This window comes from Lolium perenne, chromosome 7 (genome assembly GCF_019359855.2).
Source record: "Lolium perenne isolate Kyuss_39 chromosome 7, Kyuss_2.0, whole genome shotgun sequence".
NCBI lineage: Eukaryota > Viridiplantae > Streptophyta > Magnoliopsida > Poales > Poaceae > Lolium > Lolium perenne.
In genome coordinates, this window is record NC_067250.2 from 133721255 (window position 1) to 133737630 (window position 16376).

The following is a 16376-nucleotide window of genomic DNA, read 5'->3' on the forward strand; positions in this document are numbered from 1 at the left end:
GCGGCGCGGTGGGCCCCTGGGCCGCGCCGCCCTATGGTGGCGACGCCTCGGGCAGCCCCAGGTGCCCCCCTCTGGACTACTTAAGGGCTTCGACCTAAAAATGCACGGGGGTTAGACGAAATCGCCAGAAGACATCCAGAACACCGCCGCCATCGCGAAACTCCGTCTCGGGACTAGAAACTCCGTTCTGGCACTCCGCCGGGACGGGGAATTGGAGGAGATCATCGCCATCATCACCACCAACGCCTATCCATCGACCAGCCATGTTTCCTCCATCCATGTGTGAGTAATTCCCCCGCTGTAGGCTGAAGGGGATGGAAGGGATTGGATGAGATTGGTCATGTAATAGCATAAGATTGTTAGGGCATAGTGCCTAGTGTCCGTAATTGGTACTTTTATGATATTTTTGCAACTTGTTATGCTTAATGCTTGTCACTAGGGCCCGAGTGCCATGATCTCAAATCTGAACATGTTATTGATAACCCACAAGTATAGGGGATCGCGTGTAGCCTTTTCGATAAGTAAGAGTGTTGAACCCAACGAGGAGCTAAATGTAGGATAAACATCCTCTCAAGTTCTATCAACCACTGATACAACTCTACGCACACTAAGCGTTTGCAATATCTAGGAAATAAAACTAGAGCGATAACGGGTATGAGAGGTGACTTTGCAGAACAATAAAATACATGGAATAAATGTTAGTGCTGCAGCAATAAAAAAAACTAAACTAACAGTACCATGAGTGTGGAAAGGCGGTGGTAATAGTGGTGGCTTTGTCCAAGATCAATTAGTGAACATCTTGGGTTCAATGTCTTCGATGCAGCTTTCTATGTAGGAGAGGCTAAATATACATGCTCTCCCTCCGGGATTACAAGTACTATATGATTGGCTTGCTAGCAAACATCCGTAAATACTAGCAAGCATAAGGTTTCTCCAACCATAGCCTTAAGTAAATGGTTCTCTTAGTCCCATACATGCAACTATCCGGTTCACGTCCTTAGGTTTCTGTCACTCCGGCAGAACTTCCCCCTTCTAGTATACAAGTAGTACCAACACTATGGTGCTTGATCCATGCGCGCACAAATATAATGGGCACCAAGGACGGTAACATATCAACATACAACTCTAATGAACCAAAGAGAAACAACCAATCAATCAAAGAACAAATAAACTATAGCAACATGACATAGATCATAGGATTATAACTTATAGCATCAAACACCATGTTTACATAGGGCGGTACAGAGGTTTGTGAGAGGATGGACCACTGAATACAATGAGGAGTTGGTGATGGAGATGGCGGTGAAGATGTTGGAGGGCTCAGCGAGGAGCGCCGGGAGGCGGAGGCGTGGGCGTCGCCGGCGCGGGGGACACCTTCCCCGCCGCCGGCATCATGGGGGAGCGCCGCCCCTTAGCCTTCTTCTTCCTTGAGTTGGTGCTGGTGTAGATGAGTGTTTCCCCCTCCTTGGCTGCTGCCAAGGAGGAGGATTTTCGTGACAATGCTTGGGGGCCTCCAAAAATAGGGGTTTCCATCAATATATAGTGTTGGAGATGCAATCTAGGCCATGGGATGGATGCCCCTTTGATCCAAGGGCTCTTGGGCACCTCTAGAACCTTCCTAGGACTCCCCTCTGTCCTTCATGAGCCTCACAACTCGTGGCTGGGCCGAAATATCCAGGTATGAAAAGAGTTTGTGTCAAATACGTCACCAACTTTCGGAGTCCCGAGACTGCACGAACCTCCGCAGTAATTCTGCTCTGCCGGCTGCAACCGTTGTCCGTTCTGGACGAATAAGATATCCAAATTGTTCGACTTGAAATTATCTACAACTTTGTAGTTTACGACTTTTCCATTGGACATCGTTTTGATGCAGTTTCGAAGCGATCTTTCAAAAGTGTTCAGCAGGGACAGATTCCGGGAAATTCCAGATTTCACCATAATGAGCTATTTCCTTCCATATTTGCCTATTTCCTGCACAACAAAGTTAAAACCAAGAACTTGTGCACTTTTGCAACTATTAATAGGTTAGTCCCTTAAAACATATAGTAATTGGTGTAAAACAAGCATGGAACATCAAAAATTATAGATACGTTTGCGACGTATCAACATCCCCAAGCTTAACTCCTGCTCGTCCTCGAGTAGGTATGTGATAAAAAGAATAATTTTTGAGGTGACATGCACCTTCAAAGTTCAAAGGATGACTAGATACAAATAATTTAAGAATAATTAATAACACATTCATGATTCAATCAATAATAATTTTGGGACTATGCACATAGAACTAAGAATGACAACTATGCTCTCATAAGACGGTGCATATAACTTAGAAGATGAAGACTCAACATAAAAGTAAAAGAATGGCCCTTCGCAGAGGGAATCAGAGATTAAACATGTACTAGAGCTTTTTATTTTGAAAACATAGAGATATAAAATTTTAAGAGAGGCAATTGTGTCAACGGTAGCAATAAGTAATATAGGTTATGTATAAAACTTCCTATAAGTTGCAAGCCTCATGCATCGAATACTAATAGTGCCCGCACCTCGTCCTAATTAGCTCGGATTTCCATGGATTATCATCGCATTACATATGTTTCAACCAAGTTTCACAAAGGGGTACCTCCATGCTACCTGTACAAAGGTCTAAGGAGAAAGTTCGCATTGGATTTCTCGCTTTTGATTATTCTCAACTTAGACTTCCATACCGGGACACCATGGACAATAGACAAATGAACTCCTCTTTAAGCTTAAAGTTTTCAACAACAGATAATATTCTCATAAGAGATTTGAGGATTAATGTCCAAACTGAAACTTCCACCATGATACATGGCTTTGGTTGGCGGCCCAATGTTCTTCTCTAACAATATGCATACTCAAACCATTTAATCATGAGAAATCTCCCTTACTTCAGACAAGACGGACATGCATAACAACTCACATGATATTCAACAAAGGTGTAACAGGTTGATGGCGTCCCCAGAAACATGGTTACCGCTCAACAAGCAACTTATAAGAACTAAGATACATAATTAAGCGACATATTCATTGCCACAATAGTTTTTAGGCTACTTTCCCATGAGCTATGTATTGCAAAAACAAGGAATTATTTTGAAGATTTTAAAGGTAGCACATGTAAATTTACTTGGAGTGGAGGTGAAATACCACATATAGGTAGGTATGGTGGACACTTTTGGCATATTTTGGTTTTTGGTGGTTGGATGCACGAGTAGAGATCATACTCAGTACAGAATGAAGGCATATCGACAAAACTTATTGATTAAAGCATATGGTGATATTAAAAGTCTAAACTAAATGATCAATTCAACCCAATTGAAACATCAGAGGAGATCTTCCATTTGCATCACTATTAATATGAAACCTTTTTACTCGTACCCAACACCAATCAACTTATTTGAAACAACTCTCATTTATAATATTCATTAAAGATCGGAGAGCTAATCATATATAAGTGAAGCATACTAACATGCTCTGAACAAAATAGGAGTGAAAAACCAGAGCTAAACGCAGTACTAACAAAAATAAAACGCTCGTTGAACAATAAGAGTGAAAACTAGATTGTTCATACAATTAAAACGGAGCGTGTCTCTCTCCCAAACAAACATGGTATGATGGTGCCCACTTTATTGAAAATAAAATACACAACAGAAAATAAAGATGATCCAAGAATAACACATAGTATATGAAACAATAAAAATATAGTGAACAGAAACAGGACCTGATATTTTTATTGATGAAGAAGGGGATGCCTTGGGCATCCCCAAGCTTTGACGCTTGTACTTCTTGAATATATCTTGGGGTGACATGGGCATCCCCAAGCTTGAGCTTTTGTCCATTCTTCATCTCATCTCATCATTCTTCTTTCCTACACTTGAAAACTTCCTTCATACAAAACTCATCACAAATCTCATTAGCAGCGTTAGTGCAATGATAATATTAATCAAATCTAGAAAGTTCAATATGACATATGAAAAGGGAGCGCTGTTTTGGAACATGGGTGCATATGCTCCCTATATTTTGAAATGCATCTTACATACATTTTATTTTTTAAAAAAAATTGAAACTAAAAGTTCGCACGTACATCTTCACGTGCTACGTGCTCACAAAGTTGTTTCATAAAAAATCGACTTATCATGTGACGTTTGTAAAAAACACAAAATTCAGTGCTAAAAATAATGCTTTTCACAAGATAAACTTTCTCTTTTTTATATAGACCACACAAAATATTAGTTTTTCGTGAAACTTGACGAACGCACGTATCTTTTGGAGATATACATGTAGAATTTTTTGTCCAAATTTTTCAACATTTCAAAATATGATTTTTTGGAAGAGGGAGCATACGCACCCGGGAGCCGAATTGAATTTCCGATATGAAAAGCATTTTAATAAGCATTAGCTACTGTATCACAACTTCAATAAGGTTCTTTGACAAGAGAACTCAAAAAGGTGGGCAAAAAGATGCAAATGCAAAACAGTGCAAGAATCTGTCAAAACAGAACAGTTCGTAAAAATTGATTTTGGAAAAATAGTTACGCTGCGTAACTAGAAAAACTCTGAACTAATGAAAGTTAGATAAATACCTGGGGAAGATTCTCGTAAATTGGAAGCTCAAACTTACGTTCTGGTGATTTTTGGCGATTTTGCTCGTAACGAACCAGAAATAGTAAACAAGATTGCAAATCCCGCAAATACCACTTTCTTACCATTAGAGGCAATTCTTGGCACAAAAACAAAACAAACATGATAAGGAGAGGTAATTACAGTAGTAATGACTTCCAAGACTCAACAAAGCATTAAATAACAGAAATATAAACATATTGGGTTATCTCCCATAAAGTTTTTTCTTTATAGCCATTTAAGATGGGCATGATTATTTGATGGAGCTCTCAAACCCCCTTTTTTGTTGTTGTTTTCCAATTATAAGTGAAACCGACAAAGAAACAAGAACCAAATAAAGAACCTAATAAAACTAAATAGGATAAAACCAAAGATAATAAAAGCAACTATATACAATGCTTACATGTGGATGGGTAATATTGAGTTTGAAGGAGACAACCTCATGTTGGTTGATGAATAGGGGGATGCCCAGCTTAGATATTTGCATCTTCTTGAATATTCTTGAGATCCATCTACACATCCCAAAACTTGAGCTCTTGCATCCTCTTGCTCATCTCATATCACCATATGGATTGGAACTTAAAAACTGCATCCACATAAAGCTTCACAAAACTCATTAGTAGGTTAGTACTCATTAAATAAAATACACAAGTGTTCAAGTATCCTTAATTTCTATAAAATCTATCAAATATTTAGCCACTGTAATACCGAGGTTTCTTATTATTTCAATCGTACGTCGAAAACGAAGGAAACTTTTGAATCCTAAGTACAATATTTAAACAAAGAGAATAGAAATCTGTCAAAACTGAACACTCTGTAAAGATGTCACTCAATGAGATAGTTACGTTGCTCAAATCGAAAAACTCATGATTAATGAAAGAAAGATCATAACCTCCGGTCTATGCACAAAAAATTTCAGATCAAAATTCCATACTGAGATTTTTCACGAATTTTTGCAGCACAGCACAGGAAATCTGTCTTAACAGAATCAGTCCGTAAGATTGAATTATTATATCTGTCTACGTACCTCAAATCATAAAAGTCGGAACTAACGAAAGTTAGATAGCAAACAGTACTATGCACTCAAGAAATTTCAGATCAAGATCACGTTCTGGTGATTTTTAAAATTTTCTAAAGTGGAGCACAGGAAATCTGTTTTCTAGGCAGCATAGTGACAAACTTGCATAACAAACTAGGGGTTATCTATACATTCTATTTACAGCGGGATATGTACACTATATACACTATATACACTATTTACAAGTTTTTAATGAAAAGCTTCCATGGAAAGAATTGTTTTGGTTTCGCAGGCATGAACACAAGTGTTCAAGGTCGACCCCCACTTCACCATTACTCATCTTTCCAATCACTTTTTTTTTCTGAAAACATTTTTTATTTTTTATATAAGAAGTACAACTAATTTTTTTTTGTAATTCGCATTCCCTATCCATACAAGAGATAGAGAACAACTAGGTACAGGAAGTAAAACTACTTAGAGATAAAGCAAACAAGTGCACACGAAAATATTCACCTACGCTATGGCTCCCCGGCAACGACGCCAAAAAAGGTCTTGATAACCCACAAGTATAGGGGATCGCGTGTAGCCTTTTCGATAAGTAAGAGTGTCGAACCCAACGAGGAGCTAAAGGTAGGATAAACATTCTCTCAAGTTCTATCAACCACTGATACAACTCTACGCACACTAAGCGTTTGCAATATCTAGGAAATAAAACTAGAGCGATAACGGGTATGAGAGGTGACTTTGCAGAACAATAAAATACACGGAATACATGTTAGTGCTGCAGCAATAAAAAAACTAAACTAACAGTACCATGAGTATGGAAAGGCGGTGGTAATAGTGGTGGCTTTGTCCAAGATCAATTAGTGAAGATCTTGGGTTCAATGTCTTCGATGCAGCTTTCTATGTAGGAGAGGCTAAATATACATGCTCTCCCTTCGGGATTACAAGTACTATATGATTGGCTTGCTAGCAAACATCCGTAAATACTAGCAAGCATTAAAGTTTCCCCAACCATAGCCTTAAGTAAATGGTCCTCTTAGTCCCATACATGCAACTATCCGGTTCGCGTCCTTAGGTTTCTATCACTCCGGCAGAACTTCCCCCTTCTAGTATACAAGTAGTACCAACCCTATGGTGCTTGATCCATGCGCGCACAAATATAATGGGCACCAAGGACGGTAACATATCAACATACAACTCTAATGAACCAAAGAGAAACAACCAATCAATCAAAGAACAAATAAAGTATGGCAACATGACATAGATCATAGGATTATAACTTATAGCATCAAACACCATGTTTACATAGGGTGGTACAGAGGTTTGTGAGAGGATGGACCACTGAATACAATGAGGAGTTGGTGATGGAGATGGCGGTGAAGACGTTGGAGGGATCAGCGAGGAGTGCCGGGAGGCGGAGGCGTGGGCGGCGCCGGCGGCGGCACGGGGGACTCCTTCCCCGCCGCCGGCATCATGGGGGAGCGCCGCCCCTTAGCCTTCTTCTTCCTTGAGTTGGTGCTGGTGTAGATGAGTGTTTCCCCCTCCTTGGCTGCTGCCAAGGAGGAGGATTTTCGTGACAATGCTTGGGGGCCTCCAAAAATAGGGTTTCCCATCAATATATAGTGTTGGAGATGCAATCTAGGCCATGGGATGGATGCCCCTTTGATCCAAGGGCTCTTGGGCACCTCTAGAACCTTCCTAGGACTCCCCTCTGTCCTTCATGAGCCTCACAACTCGTGGCTGGGCCGAAATATCCAGGTATGAAAAGAGTTTGTGTCAAATACGTCACCAACTTTCGGAGTCCCGAGACTGCACGAACCTCCGCAGTAATTCTGCTCTGCCGGCTGCATCCGTTGTCCGTTCTGGACGAATAAGATATCCAAATTGTTCGGCTTGAAATTCTCTACAACTTTGTAGTTTACGACTTTTCCATTGGACGTCGTTTTGATAGAGTTTCGAAGCGATCTTTAAAAAGTGTTCAGCAGAGACAGATTCCGGGAAATTCCAAATTTCACCATAATGAGCTATTTCCTTCCATATTTGCCTATTTCCTGCACAACAAAGTTGAAACCAAGAACTTGTGCACTTTTGCAACTATTAATAGGTTAGTCCCTTAAAACATATAGTAATTGGTGTAAAACAAGCATGGAACATCAAAAATTATAGATACGTTTGCGACGTATTAGTTATCAATTCATGATGATATTCATTACTTTATGATCTTACCTGCAAGTTGTATACACATATTGCTGTCCGGAACCCGAGGCCCCAAAGTGACAGAAATTGGGACAACCGGAGGGGAAGGCGGTGATATGAGGATCACATGTGTTCACTGAGTGTTAATGCTTTGCTCCGGTGCTCTATTAAAAGGAGTACCTTAATTTCCAGTAGATTCCCTAGAGGCCCGGCTGCCACCGGCTGGTAGGACAAAAGATGTTGTGCAAGTTTCTCATTGCGAGCACGTACGACTAAATATGGAACACATGCCTATGGATTGTTTAGTACTTGGATACTATTTTATTACTATCTGCGAATGCCCTACTTTGATTGTTACATGAGTTTCTCTCATTCATGCAACGCCCGTTCATCCATCCCTATGCCTACAGTATTTTAATCCTGCTGTTTACTATAATCACTACTGCTGTCTTTGTTACACTGCTGCTAATATTTCACTACTGCTACTGCTATAAAACTGTTACTACTGATAAACTCTTGCGAGCAAGTCTGTTTCCAGGTGCAACTGAATTGACAACTCCGCTGTTAAGGCTTACAAATATTCTTTGGCTCCCCTTGTGTCGAATCAATAAATTGAGTTTTACTTCCCGCGAAGACTGTTGCGATCCCCTATACTTGTGGGTCAACAAGACTATTTTCTGGCGCCGTTGCCGGGGAGCATAGCTTTATTTGCAAGTTCACTTGGATTGATATTGTTCGCTGCAAATTCTCCATCATGGGTAAACCTCGCGATACTAAAGTCGCCATATTACCATCCACTACAAGAAAAGGTACAACTCTGAGTATCTCTGCTGCTCTTGATTCACCATCTGTGATAAGTCAACTTGTTTCACCACCACAAGCTTCACATGCTGGTACTTCTGCTGAATCTGAAAATTCTTATAATATTGATGATGCTTCTGTTGTGCTTGATGGTAGTGGTTCATTAGGATCTTTTCTAGATGCTACAATTGCTAGGTCTAGACAAATTGAAAATACTGAAACTCCTAATGAAAATATTGTTACACCTGTTAATTCACATGAGTCTGTTGAATACTCTAGTGATGATCTTGATGAAGATTATGTGGAACTTGATGATGATTTCATTGATAAATGCAATGCTACTACTGGTACAAGTAATATTAAAAAGCTTCTTGCACAACATACTGTTAGATATAAGCTGTCTCCTGATCCTAAATTTGCCACATCTCCTATAAACATTAAGGATAAGGATTATGATTTTTCTCTTGATTTATCTCATATATCTATTGTTGAGAAAACACCTTTTTGTGGTACTGAAAAAGAAAGTGTTGTAGAACACATGAATGAGCTTTCAACTTTGAGTAGCTTGTTTTCTGATAATATCAAGGAGCGTACTTATTTTGTTGCTAAATTTTTTCCTTTCTCATTAAAGGATGATGCTAAATCTTGGTATAATAGTTTGCCTCCTGATTCTATTGATAGTCCAAGTGGTTTGCTTGATGTTTTCTTTCGGAAATACTTTCCTGCTAGTGCTCAACATATTGCTTTGCAGAAAATTTATAGTTTTGACCAGGAAGATGGAGAGAAATTGCCTGAAGCTTGGGCAAGATTTTGCTCTCTTATCAGAGCTCGACCTGGACATGATCTGGAAAAGCATGATTTACTTGATATATTTTATAGTGGACTAACCATTGAGTCTAGGGCATACCTGGATAGTTGTGCTGGTTGTGTTTTCAGGAAAAGAACTCCGGACGAAGCTGAAGAATTATTGGTTAGAATAGGCCGGAATCACGATGATTGGACTACACCTGAACCAACCCCGACGCCAATATTGAAGAAGAGGGGTATGATTAAATTAAATGATGAAGATATGAGGGAAGCCAAGAAATCTCTTAAGGAGAAAGATATTAAATCTGAAGATGTGAAGAATTTACCTCCCATTGAAGATTTATGTAAGATAACTCCCCCTTCATCCATGATTGAGGTACATTCTCTTCAACGCTTTAGTAGGGAAGATATTCCTTATTCAAAACATCCTGCTCAATGCTTAGATGAGTTTGATAATTATATTGTTAAGCAAGATAATTTTAATATGAGAGTAGAGAACCATTTAATGGAAAATTCTCAAGCTATTAGTAATTTGCATGATATTATGGAGAGAACCTCCAATGATGTTAAGATGCTTGTTAAACATTTTCATATGATTCAAACTCAAATTGATCAACTCACTAAAGTGCAAAATGACTTGTTAAAAAATAGTTCTAAAGAAAAACATGGTTATGAAGTAACAACTAGAGGCGGTGTTTCTACTCAGGATCCTCTATATCCTGAGGGGCATCCCAAAAGAGTTGAACAAGATTCTCAACGAACTGAAACTAGTGCTCCTTCTAAGAAAAAGAAAAAGAAACATAAAACTGTTGTAGAATCCTCTGAGCCTGTTAATGATCCTAATAGTATTTCTATTTCTGATGCTGAAACTGAAAATGGTAATGAACATGATAAAGATAATGATAAGAATGATGCTTCTGATAAAGAAGAGGTTGAAGATGAACCTGAAAAGCATGCTAAAAATAAAAAGTATACTAAAGAAGATTTTATTGCTAAGAAACATGGTAATGAAAGGGAACCTTGGGTTCAAAAGCAAATGCCTTTTCCTGCTAAGAAACTAAAATCAAAGGAAGAAGAACACTATAATAAATTTTGTGATTGGATGAAACCTTTGTTCTTGCAAATCCGTTTGACTGATGCTATTAAATTGCCTCCTTATTAAAAGTATATGAAAGATATTGTCTCTAACAAAAGGAAAATTCTAAATGAGGAGATTTCCACTATGCTTGCTAATTACTCTTTCAATGACAAAGTTCCAAAGAAGCTGGGCGACCCAGGTATACCGACTATTCCTTGTTCCATCAAGAATAATTATGTTAGAACTGCTCTATGTGATTTGGGAGCAGGTGTTAGTGTTATGCCTTTTTCTCTTTATAAGATACTCTATTTAGATAAGTTGATACCAACTGATATATCTTTGCAAATGGCTGATAAATCTACTGCTATTCCTGTTGGTATATGTGAGGATGTTCCTGTTCAAGTTACTAATAATTGCTTAATATTAACTGATTTTGTTGTGTTGGAAATGTCTGAAGATGATAATATGTCTATTATTCTTGGGAGACCTTTTCTTAACACCGCAGGGGCTGTTATTGATTGCAATAAAGGAAAAGTTACTTTCAATGTTGATTACAAGGAGCATACTGTTTATTTTCCCAAGAGGATTGATAAAGTATGTGGAGTTAATACAATTTCTAATGTGAGAACTATCAAAGTGGGAGCTATTGATTGTCCTATATATGAGCCTAAAGAAGGATATCAAAATATTATGATTGGATCCATATCAATACAATACAAGGTAACATGATTGATTTGAGGTTTAATTCTTCTTATGTTATGTAAAATTTATTTGGTGGCAAGACTTGATCAACCTTGTTAACAAATACATTTTATATGCATAGAGGAACTAAACAACATGTTTTCTTCCTCCACTTGTTCTACTTGCTGTAGCACCAATTGTTTTGCAAGGATCTTTAGCTGTTTAGAGATTTCAAAATCTTTTTCTGCCCAGTAATAATAATTTTGACACCCAGAAATGTGCATTTTTCAAAGTTTTCAAAAATTTACAAAAATTATACTGTTGGTCTTATTTTTCGAAGAGCTACCTGGGAGCACCTGGGGCTGACCAGTGGGGCACCCCAGGGCTACCCCCCATGTGCCGGCGCGGCCAAGGAGGGGGGCGCGCCACCCTATGGTGTGGGCCCCTCCTTGCCCCACTAACTCATCTCTTCCTCCCATCTCACTCTCTCTCCCGAAAAAACTCGTACCAACTTTCTCTTACTCGCGTTTTTGCTCAAGAGCTCAGGATTTCTCGATCTGTTTGCTCAGCCCAGATTTCTGTCTGAAATTTAGCACATTTGCTCTCCGGTATGTGACTCCTTCGATTATCCAAATAGAATTTTGTTTGGTTGAGTATATCTTGAATATTTTTCTGCTGTAGGTAACATGTTTAGTGAGCTTGCATGCTTGTTCTAAGTTGTAAAAAGTAGTTTTGATGCATGTTTAGTACTCTACCAAGTTCCTATAGTAGTTTCCCTCAATTATATGTCTCCAAATCAACTTTTATAACGTTTGTTGAAAAATTTCAGAAAAAGAAGATGGATAAATATAACTTTGGAGAAGTGTTCGAAAGAGAGACGACAAGCACGGGGAGGCCCTCAAGGGAAGCCACTCGATTTATACGATCCTATAATGAGAATGTCATCGCACCGAGCTTCGAAGTTGAAGAGGACAATGGAGTCCCTAATGCTTCATCTTTTCCATGTTATAACTTTTTGCGCAATGCAGGGCTGCTCGATGATTTCTTGGTCCTCATCAATAATGTGGGCTTATCCACCTATATGGAAGATGAGAGGGATCAATACTACATGCTAACTAAAATCTTTGTTGAAAGCTTTCAGTTCAACAACAAGCACTACCAACCATCAGTTACATTTAGGATTTATGATAGGCCTATCACTATGAAGTTGAAAGATTTGTGTGCTGCATTGGATATTGCCCCTGTAGGTACAGCGAAGAAGATCGAGAATAATTTCAAGGCTTTGCTGGAGCTCTATCGAGAAGTTACCAATGATGATAGCCGCACCATTCAGCGTAGCAAGATAAGAAACATTCAACTCCCTGCCATTAGATATTTCGCTTACTATCTTGCTACTAGCATTCTTGGTAGGGAGAACACTAGCAATATTTCTAGTTATCATCTTGCTTTCCTAGTTGCTGCACTTACTGGAAAGAGACCTTATCATCTTGGTGCTCTTGTTGCTCGTCGTTTGTCTAACAAGGGGCCTATTTTTGGAGAAATTGTTGCCTCACGTATTTTGGCATATCTAGATCTTCCTCTTGACCCTACTGATGTGAAATTAACTCCTATAAGGCTTGATATTGCTGCTATGAAGAGTCACCAATTTGTTACAATTGACTCTAGTTTAGATAATATTGTCTATAAGATGTTGTTTATTGACGGGGACGAGAAGGAAATCCCTTTGCCGCAGACAGATTTGTTCGATATTTACAGGAGACCGTGGTCGCGCTCTAAGGAGGAGGTGGATGAGCAGCTGAGGATACATGGGTTCCACCATCAGCATGACTCCGAGGACGCCGAGCCCTTCTACGGCTACACCGTCACGTATCCTGGTGCGTCTTCCAGCACATATCCAGAACAGGATCCATCTTTGTCGTACTACGGAGGTGCCACTTCATGGGCACCATGGGATTGAACTCCACTTAGGCCAAAAGCCTAAGCTTGGGGGAGGTATACCGGCATCACTCATTCATTGCATATTACAGTTGCTGGATACTTGTACATACTTGTTTAGCTTCTTAAAGTGGTTTTCTAATAAGAGGGAGATGATATTTGGGGATGTGCTGATTGAAAACAGATTCTGAACTGATACCAAAAAAATTCTCAAAAACAGCCAGAACGTTATTTTGCGAAGCCAATTTTTGTGCATGTTCCCCCGGTTGTTATCTAACTTTCATTAGTTGAACACTTTTCGAGTTGAGCAGCAGAAGATTTTCTTAAAAATCGATTACTGTACTGCCGTCAAGTTTGACGAATTTCCGCTGCTTTGTGTTTATGTGACTCTTTTAGTTTTCATTTTCTTGTTTTTTCTTTGTTTCTTTCCTAAAACACAAAAAGACCAAAAATATTTCTGTTGTTTCTCTTTACCATTAGTTTATTTTGGTTTCTTGCTCTTGTTTTGCTTAATTTTCTATCGTTGGTTTGCTATAAGAAAATCCAAAAAGATTTTGCTTTGTTTGCTTGTTTCCTTTTGTTCTTGTTTCCAATTTGAAAACACCAAAAATATTTGTTGTTCTTCTTTGGTTTTGTAAATTTCATTATGGAGTTCAGCGGTCTTCGGTGGCTGGAGCTTGGTTTTCATTCCATATTATTCAAGCTACACAAGTGAAAGGCAATAATGACGATCTACGACAATTCGACTGTGGTGAGAGGCTGGTATGAACACTATTTGTTTTCATTTTTGTACATATACTCATCCATGTGAGCATGATTAGTTGGTTCATGGGAGGTATATGTCATTTAAGAAAGTCTAGTAGTTCATGATCTCTCATGTTTAGCTCCAATTTATTAATATGAGTAGCATGTCATAGATATTTGCTTGCATTGTTTTATTCATAAATAGGTATGACATTGTGGTATCCTCCTCTGAATAATTCACTTGAATCGACTTGGCACATGCTCATGCATGCATATGACTGAACAAAAATTCAATTAAGGCTCGATGATTTACTTTACCTCAGAGTTCTTGTATCACTTTTATGCCTTCGTTAATTTATTTTGCCGCAAACATGATTATGACAGTTACTGCTCTCTTGATTGTCGCTTTCCAGTCTATTGCTAGCCTTCACTTGTACTGAGCGGGAACGCTGCTCGTGCTTCCAAACCCCTGAAAACCAAGTTATTCCAAAGTGTCCACCATAAATACCTATGCATGGCATTTCAAACCATTCCAAGTAAATTCTCATGCGCTACCTTTAAACCTTCAAAATGCTTCTCAATTTATGTCGATATTTTATAGCTCATGAGGAAGTATGTGGTGTTTATCTTTCAACCTTGTCATTTACTCCTGACAGACTTTCATAATGGACTAGTGGCACATCCGCTTATCCAATAATTTTGCAAAAAGAGCTGGCAACGGGGTTCCCAGCCCCAATTAATTAACTTTCATCAATAATTCTCTTCACATGTTTTGCCCTAATTTATCAGTAAGCAACTTAATTTGCAAATAGACACTCCTCCAATGTTGGAAGGCACCCGAGGATTCGGTTAGCCATGGCTCGTGTAAGCAAAGGTTGGGGGGAGTGTCATCCATAATAAAACTAAAGTACGTGTGTAAACAAAAGAGAAGAGGGATGATCTACCTTGCTGGTAGAGATAACGTCCTTCATGGGAGCCTCTCTTGAAAGTCTGGTTGACGAGGTAGTTGGAGTGCCCACTACCATTCGTTGACAACAACAAACACCTCTCAAAATAATTTTACTCCTGTTTTAAAAATGAAAAGCTCTAGCGCATGTTAATCCCTGCTTCCCTCTGCGAAGGGTCAATCTTTTACTTTTACATTGAGTCACCATCCTTTCTTTGAGTACTTTCTTGAGAGCACAACTGCTATTCTTAGTATAATATGCTTTTCCCAAAATGTGATTAACTGTGGTACAACTTTGATGCTTTTATCTTTGACAATCTCTACTTCCAGTCTTTCCATGAACTTCAAAGGTGCCCGAGCATTTATGTTTTGCTGTACAAATACGGGCAAGCGAGATACCACTTTATCATATCCTTTTATGAACATTGCAATCTTGCTAATAGACATGATTCATGATGCTTATTATTAATTTGTTGGTACCTTTTCCATGATTGACATAGCTATTAGATGACTTTATTTGCATGTATCTTATTATGAATTGCCTAAGTACTTGTCCATATCATGAGAATATTTACATCATATGAACAAATGTGTTCGCGAAAGTTCTTTTATCGCACTCAGTTGTTAACTGAATTGCTTGAGGACAAGCAATAAGCTAAGCTTGGGGGGAGTTGATACGTCCAAAACGTATCTACTTTCCCGAACACTTTTGCTATTGTTTTGCCTCTAATTTGTGTATTTTGGATACAACTAACACGGACTAACGCTGTTTTCAGCAGAATTGCCCTGGTGTCTCGTTTTTGTGCAGAAACTCAACTTTCAGGAAAATCCCCGGGATTAATTCCAATGGGCCTATTTCATAGAAGAGGGACGGAGCCAGAAGACCAGAAGGAGGGGGGCCACGAGGCGCCAACCCCATAAGGCGGCGCGGTGGGCCCCTGGGCCGCGCCGCCCTATGGTGGCGACGCCTCGGGCAGCCCCAGGTGCCCCCCTCTGGACTACTTAAGCGCTTCGACCTAAAAACGCACGGGGGTTAGACAAAATCGCCAGAAGACATCCAGAACACCGCCGCCATCGCGAAACTCCGTCTCGGGACCAGAAACTCCGTTCTGGCACTCCGCCGGGACGGGAAATTGGAGGAGATCATCGCCATCATCACCACCGACGCCTCTCCATCGACCAGCCATGTTTCCCCATCCATGTGTGAGTAATTCCCCCGCTGTAGGCTGAAGGGGATGGTAGGGATTGGATGAGATTGGTCATGTAATAGCATAAGATTGTTAGGGCATAGTGCCTAGTGTCCGTAATTGGTACTTTTATGATATTGTTGCAACTTGTTATGCTTAATGCTTGTCACTAGGGCCCGAGTGCCATGATCTCAGATCTAAACATGTTATCAATTCATGATGATATTCATTGCTTTATGATCTTACCTGCAAGTTGTATACACATATTGCTGTCCGGAACCCGAGGCCCCAAAGTGACAGAAATTGGGACAACCGGAGGGGAAGGCGGTGATATGAGGATCACATGTG